The sequence below is a fragment of the Rhipicephalus microplus genome, chromosome 4 (assembly GCF_043290135.1).
Source record: "Rhipicephalus microplus isolate Deutch F79 chromosome 4, USDA_Rmic, whole genome shotgun sequence".
Taxonomy (NCBI): domain Eukaryota; kingdom Metazoa; phylum Arthropoda; class Arachnida; order Ixodida; family Ixodidae; genus Rhipicephalus; species Rhipicephalus microplus.
In genome coordinates, this window is record NC_134703.1 from 63,103,519 (window position 1) to 63,121,733 (window position 18,215).

The following is an 18,215-nucleotide window of genomic DNA, read 5'->3' on the forward strand; positions in this document are numbered from 1 at the left end:
CTCACCTCCGACATAGGCGCTGTTATTTCTGGGCCAACCTCGCGCGTAACAAAGCGAGAATCGCTAATTGTATTCACCGACCGTGGCTACCTATAAATCTTCCTAGACGTTCGAGCTTGGGCGCACGTTCACCCCGTTAAATCGTGCAGAGGCGAACTGTGGAACGTGAATTGACGCGTGGCTGCTTGCCGCACTCGTTGAGGAGGCCTGCCGACCAGGTTCGTGGCATAACCGTGCAAATCCGTGATTAATATGAGTCGTAATTCGGAAAGCCACCGACCTTTGGCTGGTTGCCCGGATGCCTCGTTTAGTTTTCGTAATGATGCTTGGATGATCTCGCTTAAGCACATGTAATCAAAAGAAAGTGCTCGGGACTCACTCAGATTCACCCAAGAAATATATATTGCGCTTTGGACTCACTCGATCCGACTCAGACTCACCGAACTTTTTTTCAAGCGGGCTCACTCAGACTCACAGCTCGATCCGAGTATGATTGAGTCCAAGTAGTCCAAGTGATTTTGGACTCACGAGTGAGTTCACCGACCTATACGTTTAAGTGCCAGGATCATATCATTTGAGTGCCCGCACGACCTCGTTTCAGTGCCCGAATGACTTCGTTTCCGAGGCTGAATAATGGCACTGACGTTTTGCTTGAGTTCGCTTCAAGAAAGTCGACAATGAGGGCTGAAAGCATTTCATTTTTTGTCTATTGAAGGTAGAAGAACCTTACCATCGAAGACAGCGGGTCTTGAGAAAATATCGACGTAAAAGCGCTAATCTGTTTTATTTCATTTTGCTTTTTCCTTGTTATACCTTTCCTGTGTAGCCGCGTCGAGATTCCTTAAGAATAAAAGAACGTTGCGCCACCTTTAATATCTTTAAAAAAATTCACAGGGTCTCCTGTGCATTTCCCAAGAGAAGTTAAGGGCAAAAGTCATCCGAGGGGGGGGGGGGGCGCTATATTACTGGACAATTCAGATCCCGCTAACGCCGCTTTGTTTCAGTTGTCTTGCAGATGCTGGACAGAAGAAATGGGCGCGCAGCTCGCGCACCTCAATTCAAGAGGTGATCGAATGGTCACACGAGTGAGTGACTAAATACTTATGGGGTTCAGCAAAACGCAATAAAACGTGCACTTGGCTTATCCCACGACGGAACCGACAGGCCTAGCCTTCCGGCCCGATCAAGGGCATGCTGGACCGCCAGTATTTGGTTTTCATACGTGGCATTTCGCAGGAGTGCCTCCCACTATTCAATGGTGAACATCAGGCCCAACGGCCTGCACTCCCAAAGCATACGACACAATGTAGCAGCCTCACCACAGGCTCCGCAAATGTCCGGATATACGCATTCCGGTTGAATTACTTTTTCCCCTTGTTCCTGTGCTATTTGCATGCATGCACGTATAGCTTTTTTTTCCCCCAACAGTGAGCGGCTGGAATTCCCTACCTAATGAAGTTCATCAGTCGAATGATTTCATGGCTGCCTTGGCACATTATTGTTCCTTGTAATTTTTGCTTAAGTCAAGGGGTGATTGCTGCTTCTTTTTGATGCCTTATGTTCATTTCATGTTGCATTGTATTCGCATGTATATATTTTCTTCTGTTTTCTCCCTTGTAATGCCACTCCTGCTTGGGCCAAGGTATTGGCCTGCAGCATTTCTAAATAAAATAAAAATACATAGGTTCCGGCTGCAAGTTCATTGTCATGTACGCGACAGTGCCCCGCCGTGGTGGTCTAGTGGCTAAAGTATTCTGCTGCTGACCCGCAGGTCACGGAATCGAACCCCGGCTGCGGCAGCTGTATATTCGATGGAGGCGAAAATGCTGTAGGCTCATGTACTCACATTTGGGTGCATGTTAAAGATATGTCAGGTTCAACGTCCTAATTACGAGAGACACTGTGGTGGAGGGCTTCGGAAATTTCGACCACCTGGGGTTCTTTTTCATGGTATAGTGGTGAAATGGTATTGGTGTCTTCTGTGTTCGCCTTAGCAGTGCCAACGCCTCCTAGATGATCTCCCTTGCCTGCCGGATTATCGGCGGTCACTTGGGAAGCGGCGGTCGTCGGAACTACGGTGGTGGCGCCACTCAAGTAGGGATGTCTTCAAATAAACTTTTACGTTTTTGGAGCTTATCTGCAACAAAATAACGTAAACAAGTTTTTAAAAGGCGTAAACGGAATTATAATTAACCCTGCGTAAGTGACATCGTCATTCAACAAGCAACTTTTTCAATACATGGCACAGCCTCTGAAATTAGTAACAAACAACAAAACTGCCAATCTCAAAGACCATGTACAAAGACCCTTACTCCTACGTAGGCAGCGCCTCCAAAGATGACGGGCGTTTTGCGCTCATCCGGCAGGCAAGGGAAATCTGGAAGGCGTTGGCAGTGCTCACCGCTGTACATATTAGAACGTCGCTCTCTGACATTCTGCGTGGCGTGGAGAAGCTCGCTGGTAGCTCCGTTCAGTTTATTTTATTTATTTTTTTTTCGTCGAAGGGGCGTTACGTGGTAACGTGGACTACGTAAATATACGAGCCACGAGCCCATCATCGTTGAGCAACCGAATAACCGCAAAGCGGCTTACGAAGACTGTCATCATCGCGATTCTCGTCATGTGCCTTTCTGTATACAAATGCCACCGCATGGGTGGCAGCTCGCAACACGCCCCGCACGCCCGAGTCGTTCATGCGCATCATGCGTTCGAACAGGCTGGGGACCAGTCTAATTACAAAGTTTGTTTCGCAGTCGCTGATAATCACGCTGTGCTGTGTAATAAAACAGATAAGAGAGGGAGAAATGAGGGAGAGGGTACCGGATTTCAATACGCATGTTAGCTTATATGTACAACTGAGCTCTGCAGAGACTGTACGAACACATCGGACGCTTCGTGGCGTACTGCTGTTCCCTCTCCTACTGCTTTTTGACGAAGCTCGTTAGGGGCGGCTTTGCGTTATTGTATAACACGCTCAGTGACCGACGACCCGAAAAAAATTTCGCGGCTCGCCGGATTCACTGACTTGACGCGATGCGTGCAGAAGTTTCTTTTGCGGCTTCAACGAAGAGCGATCGCAATGTGAGCGAGCGAATCCCGAGTTCGCACTGCGGGCATAGCGACACCTAATCACCGAAGCAGCACATCGAGTGGGCTGGCTAATAAGATCAGTCTGCGTTTGTCGCAGAGGTCACGGTATTTTTTTTTTCTTCTTCGGCCAATGAATTGCGAAAGTATGCGATAGGGGTATAAAGCACGACGTGAAACGACGCTGCGGTCGCTGCAAAGATGACGAGCTATTATTTCGATTCGCTTCGTGGAACACACTGCTGTGTTCTGGGTGGTGACTTGGGCGTGTTAGCGACTGGAGATGCTGTACGCGGTACATACAGAGTAAATGAAAATAATAAAAGTACGCGGATGAATTGTGGAACTGCGATCATTCACCTACCATGGAAAGAGATACATTGATACATTTATCTTAATTGACTCGTATATTCCTTATTGTATTAAAACACAAAGATAATACAAATACTTAATTCGTGGCCTTCGCTTCAGACGCTCTCGTGGCGTCATTTTTGTTGCTTTTTAATATAATTTTAAGCATCTCGTTGCTTTACTTCATATACAAGCCCCATGTGTTGCTATCGCATTCATAGCTTCGGCTTTGTGGTGAAATTGGTATTTTTTAAGGTAAGCTCCTAAATTACACTTTATGTATTGCCAACTTCATTAAGCGTATGAAGCAAATTATATCGAGCCAAACAGGTTAATAAAAGCCATAGCAGGGAGATGATAAAAATTCAAATACAGACCATCAAGGTGCCTCCTTTTTGCTTCATTTTGAATTTAACAGTGTTCTCTTTCGCGATTGCCCAATCAAAACACTTGGAGCATGTATCGGTCAATAACATGGGCATACAGTATTTTTTGTTTTGTACTCTGGAGCATTATTCTCTAACGGGTTCTGCACATAGGTGCAGGTTCTGTTTTTTATACAGGTCTCAGTGTCTGTTTTCTACTAATAAACTCAAAACTGCTTAGTACTTGCGTTTATCCAAGCAAATTATTTTCTTAAACATCTCTTCATACTCTTTTTATTTTTTTTTCGCAATCACGTATTTGTGATCGTTCTAGCTCCGGTAGACGTCCGAGACCAATGAATACACGACAACGTAACAGCTTCTTGCAAAAGGAAACGCCGGGTGAGTTTTTTTATTACTCAGCGATCCTTTAATCTGATGCTTCCTTTTGTTCTGTTCTTCAGGGCTTACCGGTATTGGGAAGAGTACAGGCAAATGCTCGTCAGTGATATTCATCTTTTTATCGTACGCACTGTGCCGTTTCCATATCGCCAGCGGCACACACTCTAATGAGTCCACTGCGGCGGTGGCTACAATAGAAAGTTCGCGGACAGACATTATTGGGAATGAACGTATGAAAGTCTCGAAGGTCGAATACGAATGTCTCGTGACGTTCACTGAAACAAGTGATGTCCAGATCGAGTGACTGCATGAAATGACGTTTTTTTCTCTCTCTCTCTTCTCTCCCTTGAAAACATCAGAAGGAGTGCTGCGATAGATTCCCACAAATGAGGCAAGGGCGAGTGGTGTTGTGATACGACGACTCCGTCTCGTCGCGCGCAATTATCTGCCGGCCGGATTCGCCAGAGACGACGAATACGATGCCCAAGGTGGTGCACTCAATTTCACGCGTGCAACGCGGAGGTTCAAGATAGAAGCGCGAATTTAGCCGTGACGAGGTGCACGAGGCGCTGTCGCTGTGCACAAGGACTTCAAGACGGCCTTCCGGCGTTTCTGCGGTCTGTGCGTTCATTGCAGTTCCAAAAATGACGGGGCCCAGATGCTTGCGTCTAGAAAAAGTATGCAAGGGTTGTGTCGTTTGAGGTGTCAGACGATCGACAGTACGAAGACCTATGCAGTCAGTCAAACTTCTGAATAGAGTTAGAGCAGTAGAACTGTACAGCCAGAAAATTCCATCAGCCAACTTCCCGATCCGTGTCTTTAGCGAAGAGAAGTCAACGGAGGGCGTCATCGTCAGTAACTGTCCGCAGAGAGCATGTGCAAAAATTAAAAAAAAAGTAACTGGTGAAGGTTTTACTAAGCGGCGAAAGGCTTGAAACAGCTAAACTGGAGGATAGTAAAGACTAATATGGTTGTTTCCAGGTTGATTCTAGGTCGCAGTTTTGCTTTATCTAGGTGATGCTCAGTATAGCTTCTCGGTGTAGAGATGCTCGAGTTAAACCACAGACAGTTACAGACACGACACGGCTGTCTAAACACGAGACAGAAACTCACGCTGAAAACCAAGCGTTCCCGCCTCTTGTAGATCTACGAGCACGACGTCGTTGGCGAAGGCCTTCCATCGCGCTTCAGGGTCTTTTGGAAGCCAGCGATTCCTTGCCACAGCCTATAGTATCCTCTGATCGTTTACGTACTCGGGGTCTTCGGCTCGCCGCAGCCGCTGCCTTCTTCACGTATAGTGGATCAGAGGTGAGTTATCGGTTTCCCGAATCGGATAATCCGCTACTCACCCCTGGTCGTGATAGAAGCGATGAAAGGCATGCGCCAACGAAGTCGTGCCGGAAGATCTATAACAGGCGCGAATGCTTTGTTTCAGCACGAGTAGTTTCTCTATCAAGTGTTTGGACATCCGGGTCGCGCCTGTGACTGCCTGTGATTCTACGCGTATACCTCTCTGCGCTGAGAATCAAAGTAGAAACAACCATGTACCACCTAGATAAAACCTAGCAACAATCTTGTAGGAACGTATACCAACAACCATCGTCATGTATCCAAGGCTTAGAAACGGCCTAGAATCAACCGAAGTAGTCTTCGGAATCCTCCAGTTTAGCCGTCTCAAACCTTGCACGGCTTCATGCAAACTTTCTTTTTTTTTTCACTCTTCGACTATAACGGCAATGATGTAAAGCTTTCATGGCACGTACGTGCCATGGGTATTGCGCAAAATTTCACAACCCACCGCAGTGGTCCACTAAAAATTAGCGAGGGAACACGCGGGCGACAAACACCGAATGTAGGGGCCACACTTTATCAGTTTCGCTTGTTAACCATGCATGTGTACAGAATATTTGGGCATTGAATTAGCGCACGCTGGTTTATGAGGATGACAAGTTTTTTTCTATCCACGACACACGGCGCACCTCGACCACAATCTCTCTGCTGTAAAAGTAAGAAAGACAGCCTTTTTAATAGCAAATGTATTCGAGCAACTTCTCCGACATAATTGACCCTGTTTGCTTGACTCGTAGCTAAACTTTCCACAGAAGCACATATATATGAAATAAATGCTTAGACACTATTTTACGTAAATGTTCAGGTGCTGCCTTTATGGGCTCTTAACGGTGACGTGTCCTAATTTTAGCAGCTAAATGAAAGGCACTACAGTGCACTCACACTCGTAAAATCGGGTGTACGATTGTATTTGCCCATTCACGAGCTTGTTAATTTGACGCCATGGCATGAAACACAGAGCAAAAAGAAAGGGGTACATCTTACTATTTTTAGTGAGTCTTAAGTCGCCTTATGTATAACTCCCTTTCATGGTGAGCATAGACTCTCTTTTTGAAACCTATATACCCGCTTGGGAGAGTCAATGAAGCCGCGACACTGAAAGAGGGGTAGAATTATTTTTAAGGACAGTTACAGCGTCAAAGATAGCCCGCCAGGACTCGCCAGGAATTAAGAGTAAAGGGTACTCGTTTCTTAAGCAAAAGTTAAGCAATCAAGCGTGTGAAAGGCCAATATGGCATCACTCATCAATAAAAGATTAAAGTATGTAAAGCCATCTGCACTACTACGTGCACTACTACGTGCACTATTACGTGCGCAAACTACCTCTGTAACGCTCATACAATAAAAAAAAAAGGTTAGTAATCCTTGGGGTCCCGACATCTCTCATACATATAGACAAAAAAATATGCCAAAAAAATATTGCACCGGATACCGTTGCTTCCCCAAGTCAAATGACGTGGAGAAAGAAGAGCAACAGTTTAATCAGCCACTGCCATGCAATAATGAGTGCCGTCCAGTAACCAGCTTAAGGTTTGTACAATGTTCAAGGCTAAGCTATAAGTGAATAAGTGGGCCACACGACGGAGGAGTGATTGTAGCGTGCCCTTAATTCCTCCCTGTCGGTGCCTCACGGAAGTTTATTTTGTGTCATCCTACGAGGCTGCAATTTAAACGGGGTCTTCGAGGCGCATATTAGTACAGGCCGAAACACTCGGCCACGATAGAATTAACATTTAAAATTTAATTAGGCGACGTCGTGTCGGCAGAAACAACGAATATATGTAAACCTTAATTACATCTCGAAGACACGGGCACTGTGTTCTTTCTGTTTGACGTTCATTTTGAGAAGGCGTGTATAACAATTGGCAAGTTTCTTGCTAAGCGGCAATAGCATGTCGGTGGTCTCGCGAGTTGCCTTCAGGATATTTGACAAAAACACGACATTGACAAAAGTCATCTTTTTTTAGCGGAGATAAAGAAAGACCAGCCAACGTTTACGTGAATGTTGAAGAGGTTAAGGGGTGGGTGGGTCTTCTGTATACGAAAGAGGGGCTGAAAACAGGTTTAGTAGATGCTCGTTGGAAGAGTATTCACTGTAGCAGAGAGATGTACAAATATATAAAGAAAAGAAGAAGAAAAACGAACTAGTGCACGTTTGAATATGTCCAACACATGAACTGGAAATGCGTAAAATTAAGCCGAATGCTGTCACTACTACTGCTGCGGCACTTGAGTCCACAGGCCCTGGGGCCATAGTTCTGAACTATGTTTAAACAGCGATGAGAAAATTATACCCATTTAAAACCGTTAGGCTACTACGAAAGTCTGTGATGATCATCACTCGCTTTTTCGCACCTTATAAAGGTGTCACTACGGGATCTACGGTATCCATGCTCAACAGTACTCTGTCGAGATCGACGGTACACTTGTTGCTCGTGTCTCCAGCGCTGGTAGTGAAAACGTCTACAAGAGGGACGAAACGTTGTGGTAGTACGATACATCTTGCAGGTACAGTCTTTCCATCTCCCTGATTGACACACAAGTACGCGTGAACGGTCTCAACTGAGCGTTTCCGCCCATGACGACGACAGCTGGCGAGTCTGCGACTCTATACCCGCCTTCACGGTTGCAAGGCTCCATGTTGTTCACGTGGACGACGTTGAGCTGCGCCTTACGCGACATGGTACCGGTGACCAGTGCCACCTCGGCGTCGCACGACAGGGCTTCGTCCGCGAACGCCGGTTGAAGTCTTCTCAGCGCGCTTGGCTTGGCGAATACGGCGCAGTCCTCGAGGTGAGGCAACGCAGTCGAGTCGAGGGTGACGCGACCGAACAGGTCGCCCGTCGATAGGACGAACCAGTCCAGCATTGAGAGGACGGCCTTGACGTCGACGTACGTGTCATCGCGGACCACTAGGGTTAGCGAGGCGTTGGGAACGAAGCTGGGAACCCACTCGACGGCCAGAGCGAAAGTGCAGGTCTCTCGTGGTTCCCGCCTGCCCTTGAGCTCGACCACAATATCTTTGTGAAGCTGGAACTCGGCCTGCGTTTTGAGAGGTCAGAGATACCCTACGGACTGTCGTGGTGCGTCTAAATGTCGATAGGGTGATGAGCACCGTCCGAAAGTGTGACGTTGCTCACATATATCGATATAGGTGTATACAAGTCCTGGATAGAATGCATCATGTACGGCTTTTACTTTCCGTAATGACACGATCGCCACATTGAGACGCACTAATCAATACCAACCGGAATTATCGCGGAAGTGAAATCTCAAGAGAGAATGCCAGAAATACAGCTGCTGGCAGTTAACCAATGGCGAAATCATTTTACAAAACTATAGCAGTTGAACGACGTTTTCAAAAGTTGTCATTGTCAATATAGTGGCAAGCTTCCTTTGTATTGTAAACAGAAACTCTTTCACTCATCGATCTGTTTCATTCGTATAAGAAGAAGAAGAACAACAACAACAACAACAACAACAACAAACAAACAAACAAACAAACAAACAAAAAAGTGACATTTTCGTTCAACGAGTGTGACAAAGAAGAAGAAAATGTCATGGAACGAAATCATTTCTACCTTGTGGTTGCATTAAATTTCTTGAATGTGGCAGCACTACGGTAGTTTTGCTTTTTCTTTTACGAGATAGCAGGAGGAATGTAAGGGTGAATTTCTGTTGCGTTCTTGGTCCACGCTTCAATACTGCCTGTATTACGCACTTATTGTAATAAAATCTTATCAGTAGTTGATATTGCTGTTTGCCAAGTACACTGATGCGTTTTATAACCTGGCACTTCAAAGGAGACCTGCAACACCTTTTCAAGTAACCATGGAATGGATTCACTAAAGGAGCCCATTGCCTCAAGAACTAACGACAGCAATCTTTTTTTGTAACCGTCCCGTACGACCAGAGGTACGAAGATTTGTCGCACGCTGCGATTGCAGTCTTTCTTTGTTCATACTTACGAAAGTGCAGGAAGCTTAGCCGGAAGGGATGGTACGGGGGAAAGGATACGTCACAAACGCCTCATGACCTTCATTGATTGCTTGATTGATATGTGGGGTTTAACGTCCCAAAACCACCATATGATTATGGGAGACGCCGTAGTGGAGGGCTCCGGAAATTTCGACCGCCTGGGGTTCTTTAACGTGCACCCAAATCTGAGCACATGGGCCTGCAACATTTTCGCCTCCATAGAAAATGCAGCCGCCGCAGCCGGGGTTCGATCCCGCGACCTGCGGGTCAGCAGCCGAGTACCTTAGCCACAAGACAACTGCGGCGGGGCACCCACCTCATGATCTTGAGAACTTTTTCTCTTTTTCTTTGAATAAGGGGCTTTTCAGCGCAATCTCGCTTGCGTGGACAAGTCGTGGCCTCTTGCGGCGGCCCGAGTAGCGACCAAATGTGCCATGCTGAAATTAACCAATGGCTGATACAATGAATGTGGCGAGTGATTTTTGAGCTTGCATCGTCATTTGTCGAGAGAAGAGAATGCAATCTTTTTTAAGACTTTGAGAATCTTTGTTAATTACAGGCCACGTGCTGGTGCTATAATATTTGGCTCGCATTTTCTCGCGAGCCTCGACCATTGAAAGGCAGCGTCTCCTGAGAGTGACCAAAGTGTGTTGTAGGCGCCCTTAACGTGAACTGCAACCGCGGTAGCGTGTCATAGCACATAGTGGCGCTTCAGACGCTTCTGAATGCTTTATGTTTTCCCATTTCATATTCGCAAGTGGTGGGCTCGGATTGCAACAATAGAAAGCGTATTTTCTGACCCCTTCAGTTCATTTCAATTTACGTAATAGTTACCAAACTAAAGCAAAATGGAAAGACGAGCTATGTGGTACTGGTTTATACATAGAGGCACCGAGACCACAGGAACAAGAAAGAGCACAACACAAACTGAGATCATTTAAGCGCTCCGGTTGCGCCCTTTCTCGTCCCCGTTGTCGTCTTAGCGCTTGTAAACTATGAGCATGAGCCCCGCCTCGGTGGTCTAGTGGATAAGGTACTCGGCTGCTGACCAACAGGTCGCGGGATTGAATCCCGGCTGCGGCGGCTTCATTTCCGATGGAGGCCCGTATGCTCAGATTTGGGTGCACGTTTAAAGAACCGCAGGTGGTCGAAATTTCCGGAGCCCTCCACTACGGCGTCTCTCATAATCATATGGTGGTTTTGGGACGTTAAACCCCAAATATCAATCAAAAACTATGAGCACGTATAACTCCACCACAGCTAAAGAACAACAATGCTTTCTGTGCTTTCCTTGGCCTGTCTGTTGGATTCCTTTGTTTGTTGCTTACAAAGGCATCATCTCCTTGGAAACGCAATCAGCTTCTTGCATCCATTTTCTCACGCATGCCATTGCACCCAAGTATGGTCTATTTTTCACGGAGAGGAGGATTTTCTTTTTTCTCGGCTGTTGCACAAGAGGACAAAAGCCGACGGCACAGCCTCAGCAGTGCATTTTGTGGGGGGTCACCTGCACTAACAACAGCTCAGGGAGGAATATATGGCGGCGCCCAGGGAGCCTTGAGTGAAAAGGTCTATGGGCGAGTTCAGAGGCGTTCCCGAGAGCGCTCACCCTGACGGGTCTGACGACACGGTTGGTCGAGACGGCTCCCATGAAGAAGACGAGTCCGAAGCTGCAGTTCGCGTAGTTGCCGTGGTGGCCCCAGGTGCGTCGGATGGCGCTGCGCTGCGCCCGCCGGTGGGCCTCGGTGCGCACCGCCACCACGAGGCTCGTGCGAGCGCACTTGCTCGCTCCCTGCGCGCTGATAAGCAGCTCGCTGTAATCCCACAGCACGGCCGCACTCCGGTCCGCCATCGAGGCGTTCGAAGAGTGCCGCCCGAATGACGGCGGCTCGCGCATCAACAACCAAGGACTCGGCGGTAGTGGAGACCCGCATTTGACGCAGGTCACAACTTGTTCCGGAGGGCCTGAAAGATGCGCGTGGTATTCAAGGCGAGAGTCTTAGATGCCTCTTCAAACCGAAAAGTGACTGTCGGCTCAAAAGAAAGATAAAAAAATCTTACACGAGGTTACACGAGTTTACAACAGCTCCACAGATGCATCCAATCAACAAAAAAAAATGACAATGTATGTCTTGCAAAGCTTAAGGGGGATGTGCAAATGCCTCTTCAATAAATAGAGTAGGGGATGGTTTCAGAAGTGATGGTCTCGACCATTTTTTTTCCATAGGGTACCCAATACGGTTACCATGTGCTGTAACGTAACCGTGAAACAAGAACTCCATATTTCAGAATGACTGTCGAGATTTTCGCAAGATTGTTACTAATATATATAGATCCTGACGCTATATTCCCTTCAGAAATGTCCCATAAAGGAGATACGACAAAGGGCTGCCTTTAAAATAGCACCCCCACCCATTTGCTCAAATTCTGTACATACTATACCCTGCCACCCACTCCAACCTTGCTCACTGCCCCTACCCTTGCGGGACAAAGTGGCACGAGTGCTACCCGCTAGCTTAGGTGAGATTGGGACCCCTGAATTAGACAGCTGCGCGTGCTACTTCATCAAAGTGCCAGCAACAGTAAATATCACGCACTGTAAGATCAGAGCGCACACTCATGCTATCTGCTTCTCTCACTTTCTCGACGCTTCTCCGTTCTCACTAACGTCCGAAATTGTGTCGCACGAGAAATGCTTCGCCGATAGCGGCGTTTCAGAATTACCGAAAGCTGCCGCGCAGGCAACAAGAACAAGAAGAAAGCGCTTGTAACCATTCCTATAGTGCTCGCCATAAGAAAGCATCCACCTTACTTTTGTGCGCACAAAATAAACGCATACAACACTATAAAAAAAGCTGACGCATGTCCGTGTAGAATTCAGTGCTGCGAAAAATGTGCAAGTACGTAATATATTCATTTTAAAAGAACCCCAGCCCACCTTTGACGCAGCATGTGGTAGAGATAAGGCTGAGATGGGACCCGTTATCAACAGTGGCCTTTCCGGTTTCTCCTGAAAAGGGCAGGGCGACTCCAATCGCCTTGCCAGTGTGCATCGTGGCCTTTATTAGGTAGCAGGCTTCAATGAATACGGCGATGAACAGCACGTACAGCACAAAGCAGTTCTTGGAGTAAGTGGGAGACAGCGCCAAACAGACGGCGCTTCTTAGCTGCATGAAGAAGAGTGAGTGAGTTAGTGAGTGAGTCAGTGAGTGAGTCAGTGAGCGAGCGAGCTAGCGAGCCAATAGGTTTTGTCGGTGAGTTGGAAGGGTGTATACATTAAATTGCGCCTACTTCAGCGCACCAGAAATCAGAAACGCGGACACATTGACGCTGTGTGACCATGCACCGGATAGTATACAGTGTCTACTTATTCTGGTTCTGACACGCTTCAAGTTTTTTTTTCTTGATTGAGGGGGTGCGTAATTCATCGTTCTATATAATATGATAACTGAGAAGTGCGAGTCGGTAACTGGGATTGTGACCTAATTACCTTATTGGTTTAACAAGGTCACCTTTGGGATGTGAAAGAATCAAAAAAGAAAACATTGAGCCGCCGTAGACGATGCATGTGTGACTTTTTATAACACACGGCCAAGTTTTAGGCCTGCAGCTGTCCTGGATTCCCACGTCGTACAAGTTGTATAGTCGTTAGATCATGGTTTACCCAGGTTACATCTTCTAACGCACAATTTAACGTTACCCAGCTGGGCTTCGCAACCCACCCCATAGCGGTCTCTGAAAATGTCGTCCAAAATTTCTGACATAATTCTCGAGTGGTATTGTGCCACATCCTTGCAGTTATAAAACTCACTTCACCAGCCGTAGCACAAGGACATAGTTTAATGGGGCAGAATTTTTATTTGGTGAGGCTCGTCAGGACAGACTAAAAAATACAAAGCTCTTCTAGTAGAGAGTTCTATTGCATACCCAAGCTCGTGCATCCTTAATGTACTTTCCCTGCCAGCAGCTCGAGAACAGAACTCTCGGAGAGTACAAAAGAACGCCGATAGTATTGGGGCCCCTGAGCGATTGGGTGACCAAGCACTAAAACTCCTTAACCACTGGCCCGTGACCACTACGCATAAGTATACAATTGCTACTCTACGTGAAAGAACAGCTATCAGACTACTGAGTTTCTTCGCAAGTCTCAAACACCAGCTAAGTACTTTCTAATCTTATATCACTGAATATAGTTATGCGTGTCAGGAGCTGTTGCTAATAAATCTGTTTCAAGTGTGAGACATCAGTAGATGCTGCCAGTAGATCCTGGTTGCTCTTTCTCTGGGGTAAAATCGCCCCACGTATTGATTCAGAGGACTCAAGCCACGGGTGAAAGTTATTCCGCTGCAAATACGGCTACACAAGAGAAGTGAGAACGGAAAGCCATGGCATTAAAGTTATCAGGCATTGAGGTACAGGTGCCACATGCGCAAGAGAAGAAAGCGCGATTCCAGATTCTGCCACTGTGCAGCCGACGTACGATATTAAAAGCTCTGGAGACTTCGTAAGTATGCATGTACATGTACTACATCTTTCTTTACCTGTCTGAAGCGAGCGACGGCGCCCATACGGAAATCTTCTTCTTCACGGTTTTCATCCCCCCTGTCGGCCTCACAACAAACAACATGTACGGTGATGACAGTGATTGGTCGGCTGTTTGAGCTCTGAATTAATTATTAAAAATTATTGCTACCTAAATTATTCCAGGAAATGTGCAGGAGCCAAAGGCGATGAACGCTTTACAGGGCCCTTTGTACCCGCAATATATATTTTACGTCATTAAAGTTTTTACACACCATATCAAGCCATTTAGTGACAGTTCATTGGGAGTGAACGAAACGCACACTTTCACCGTCTATTTCATACACCGAGCATGAATTACGCGGGAACGTACAGCTGCATTAATTAGAAAAAGTCGTTGTTACAGCAGCTTTTTAAGTAGATGGTGACATAGGAAAAAAAACAGCTAATTCATAGCGAAAAAAAACAACAAAATAAGTGCGCTACCATGAAAATTATGTCTAGAAACAGTAAAATACAGTGTTGCAGGTGCAAATTACAACAGTGAACCCATATGCATAGAGTCAGATGATAAGATGTACGAAGTGCGCATTCATTGCAGTGCAACGGGATGGATAGACGCAGCAACTCTGCTCTATACACTACACCTAGAAAAGAGCTGTCACTCCTTTTCTAGCTGCCGAACCTTCTTTTCTCGTCTTGTTTTCTCTCTTCTTCTCTCTTTTCTTCTGCCGCACTTGGTTCACCCATAAGGCTTACAGGGAAAGCACTGTAATATTTTTTTCAGTTTATTGGTGTATTGAAATGGCCTGAAGGTGACTAATATGCGAATGTTTCAGGTACGCTATCATCGCTAAGTAACGCTTGCAACGTGAGAAAAGCCTTAACCCGTGATGGGCGCCCGCTGTTTCTGTTCTCGTTCTATATGGACATGGAGCACTTGATCGCGAAATCGTTGTCCGCGTGTAAGGTTAAGTTACTATAAGTACTGTATATTATTCAAATAAACTTTAATAATTAAAATCCTTCATGTACAACGCACTCTCGCAATCAATTTTCTACGAATATGTCAGATTGCGAAGTACGCAAGATCAGCCGTTTTATTTTTACTTCACCAAACTTTTTTCTGCGCACGCATGTGGTGGTTTTCGTTGTGTTCATTTTTCTTTTATTAAACATCAGTTGTTAGCAGCACTCGTACCGTGCCATTCAATGTTCGTGCTTTGTCCTATTTGAGCTAATTTTGTACAAGATGCAACAAATACAACTCGCCCGCCTCTCTACTTTACAACCGTGATGTTGCTAAGAGCTCGTTCTGGCGCATTGTTTCACTTTGATGCGAGCTTAAAGAGGCGGATCGATGATTTCGTGTTAATCCATGACAGAAAAAATTTTCGCGCTCATACCTACTGTCGACCAGTGGTTATTGGGCTACGCCTCCAAGTGGGTACGTGCCATAGTTGTGGACAACTGTCATCATCGTCATACCAACGCTGACGTCAGCGCCCTCGGCTGGTTTTGCACCCGAATAGGACTCTCGAACCTTCCACAGCAATGACGGCAGCCAGGCTTTTAAATTTCGGGGTAAGACCACTGATAAGAATTATAATATCTGGGGTGTAACGTTCCAAACGACGATATGATCATGAGGCGCGCCGTTGAGGAGGAAATTTTGACCCCCTATAGTGTCCTGGAACGTTCACCAGCATCGCACAGTATGGGCCTCTAGCATGTCGGCCTCGATTGGAATGTGACCGCCAGGGCCGGTATCGAACCCACGACCATCGGATCAGCAGCCTATAGCACTGTAAATGCTACGTCGCCGTGGCAGTCTCTTCGTAAAGCTTCGGGCACTTATCAAACGCGGCAGACGCGCGCGACCGGTGTTACTACCTCAGCACTTTGACAACGCCCATTCTTCTACATTTATACATCCTAAACTTGTGCGTGCGAAAGTGTGGCTTCGCTTGTTTCGTGTTTGTTTTCTTTATAACGCTTTTAACAGCTGGAGCTTTACGTTACAAAAAATCATGCCATCTCCACAGAGTGAATGAGAAAGCGTGGGGCTAGAGTGCACTATAGCTGGGCGAAGCTCCAATGCTTATCGATAAAACAATGAAACATTCGCCCACACATATGCACACATTCTCACTATACACACACACACACACACACACACACACACACACACACACACACACACACACACACACACACACACACACACACACACACACACACACACACACACACACACACACACACACACACACACACACACACACACACACACACACACACACACACACACACACACACACACACACACACACACACACACACACACACACACACACACACACACACACACACACACACACACACACACACACTGAAGTCCACACCAGTGCTCGACGAAACGCAACGCCTCGCCTTTACTTGCACCGTCACAGAACGCTGCTGTGAGCTGTAAAAGCGACTAACGTGTAACTGCTCATTTTCTGGTTTGTTTTTTCGTCGTGGTGTTGTCAATGGCGTTGCTGGTAGGAGAATGAGCGGAGCGGAGCGCGCGGGTCGTTTTCATCTAGCGGAGCGGCCGTGGCGTTTCACATCCCCTGAAACCAGCTGCTGACGAAAGACTGACAACAGAGGACGTGTTCTCACAGTAGTCACAGTAGACGGCTAAATAGACAGCTCACAGTAGACGGCTAAATAGACAGCTAATTGTATGGCGGCCATCTTAAGTCCCGTTCCAATGTTCACGTAGCTGGTAAAATACTAGTATGCAGCTTCGAGGTGACGGAGTCGGAGACAAAAACGATGCAGGCTTTTTAGCTGTCCAAGCAAGATGGTGGTTCAGCGGAGTCCTCAGATAGCTCGGATCTTGCTAGTATAGTCATCTGCGCACAAACAGACACTTTTTTGTGCCCTTATTGTCCGCTAAGTTTATTTTGCGCATATTCGAACGTAAAAGAAGTCAAAGACATAATAGCTACACCTGTTTTTCTTAGTGCCCCTCCGTGGTGATTTGTAGAGGCTAAGGTACTCGGCTGCTGACCCACAGGTCACGAGATCGAATCCCGGCTGCGGTGACTGCATTTTCGATGGAGCCTGGAATGCTGTAGGCCCGTGTGCTCAGATCTGGGTGCACGTTAAAGAGCCCCAGGTGGTCAAAATTCCTGAAGCCCTTCACAACCACGTCTCTCATAACCATATGGGGGTTTTGGGACGTTAAACCCCACATTAATCATGTTTTAGTGGCGAAGTTTCTTAGGCCGTGGGTCGTTTCCTCCTCCGTATGTAGTATGTAACCACCACTAGATTGATTTGTTCAATAGATGGCGTTGTGTGTGCATCTCTTTGGGAATATTATAACAAGATGTCGTTAATGGCTTTCACAGTATATCCACGGAGTGAATGATGATGAGTAGGGTGAAGTGTCCGTCCGTCCGTCTGTGCGTGCAACCGTCTGTGCGTCCACCCATTCGCCCGTCCGTCCATCCGTCCACCCGTCTGTCCGTGCATGCTTCCATCCATTCGTCCGTACTTTTGTCCGTCATACAGTCCATGCGTCCATCCATCTGTCTGCCTGTCCATTCGTGCTTTCGTCCATGCTTTCATCCGTCCGTCGGTGAGTTCGTCTGTGGGTACGTCCATCTGTTCGTCCGTGCTTCTGTCTGTCCGCACTTCCGTTCATCCGTCTAGACGTACGGACGGACGGACAGACGCTTCGCCCCAGTCATCATCATTCACTCCGTGGGTATACTGTGATTTTGTTCTTAGCTTTCTATCCTCAATGCGAGGTGGCGTCAGGTCGCGTGGACGTCTTCTGGACGCGTTCCATTGCTCGGACAATGTAGAATCGATGCTGTTTTCTTACGCGTCAGCGTAGAATGTCTACGATTATACGATGCTGTCTAGAATGTGAACACAGTCAGAGAGAAAGAGAGAGAGCGGTGGAAGTGAACGCGGTCTCATATCAAACTAATGCATGCGTCGTAGTCGAGCGTGCGCCAGGGGAGAGAGAGTGGGCCCTCCGACCTGCAGCACTCTAGCGGGCGCTCAGAGTAGCAGGCATAACGGACGCGGATGGCACTTACCCCTAGCAAGAGGAACTTTACCCCTAGGGCACTATATAATTATGAGGAACGCCGTACTGGT

The 18,215-nt window shown here is 46.8% G+C and overlaps 1 long non-coding RNA gene across 1 annotated transcript in view; it reads right to left on the reverse strand.

Moving 5' to 3' along the window:
• Positions 1-12,574: 12,574 nt before the first annotated feature.
• Positions 12,575-18,215, reverse strand: part of LOC142814296 (uncharacterized) — a 96,790-nt gene continuing 91,149 nt past the window's right edge. Inside the window, exon 3 of the long non-coding RNA XR_012894905.1 lies at positions 12,575-12,700. This is a non-coding gene — a long non-coding RNA (uncharacterized LOC142814296). The remainder of the gene's footprint in view (positions 12,701-18,215) is intronic.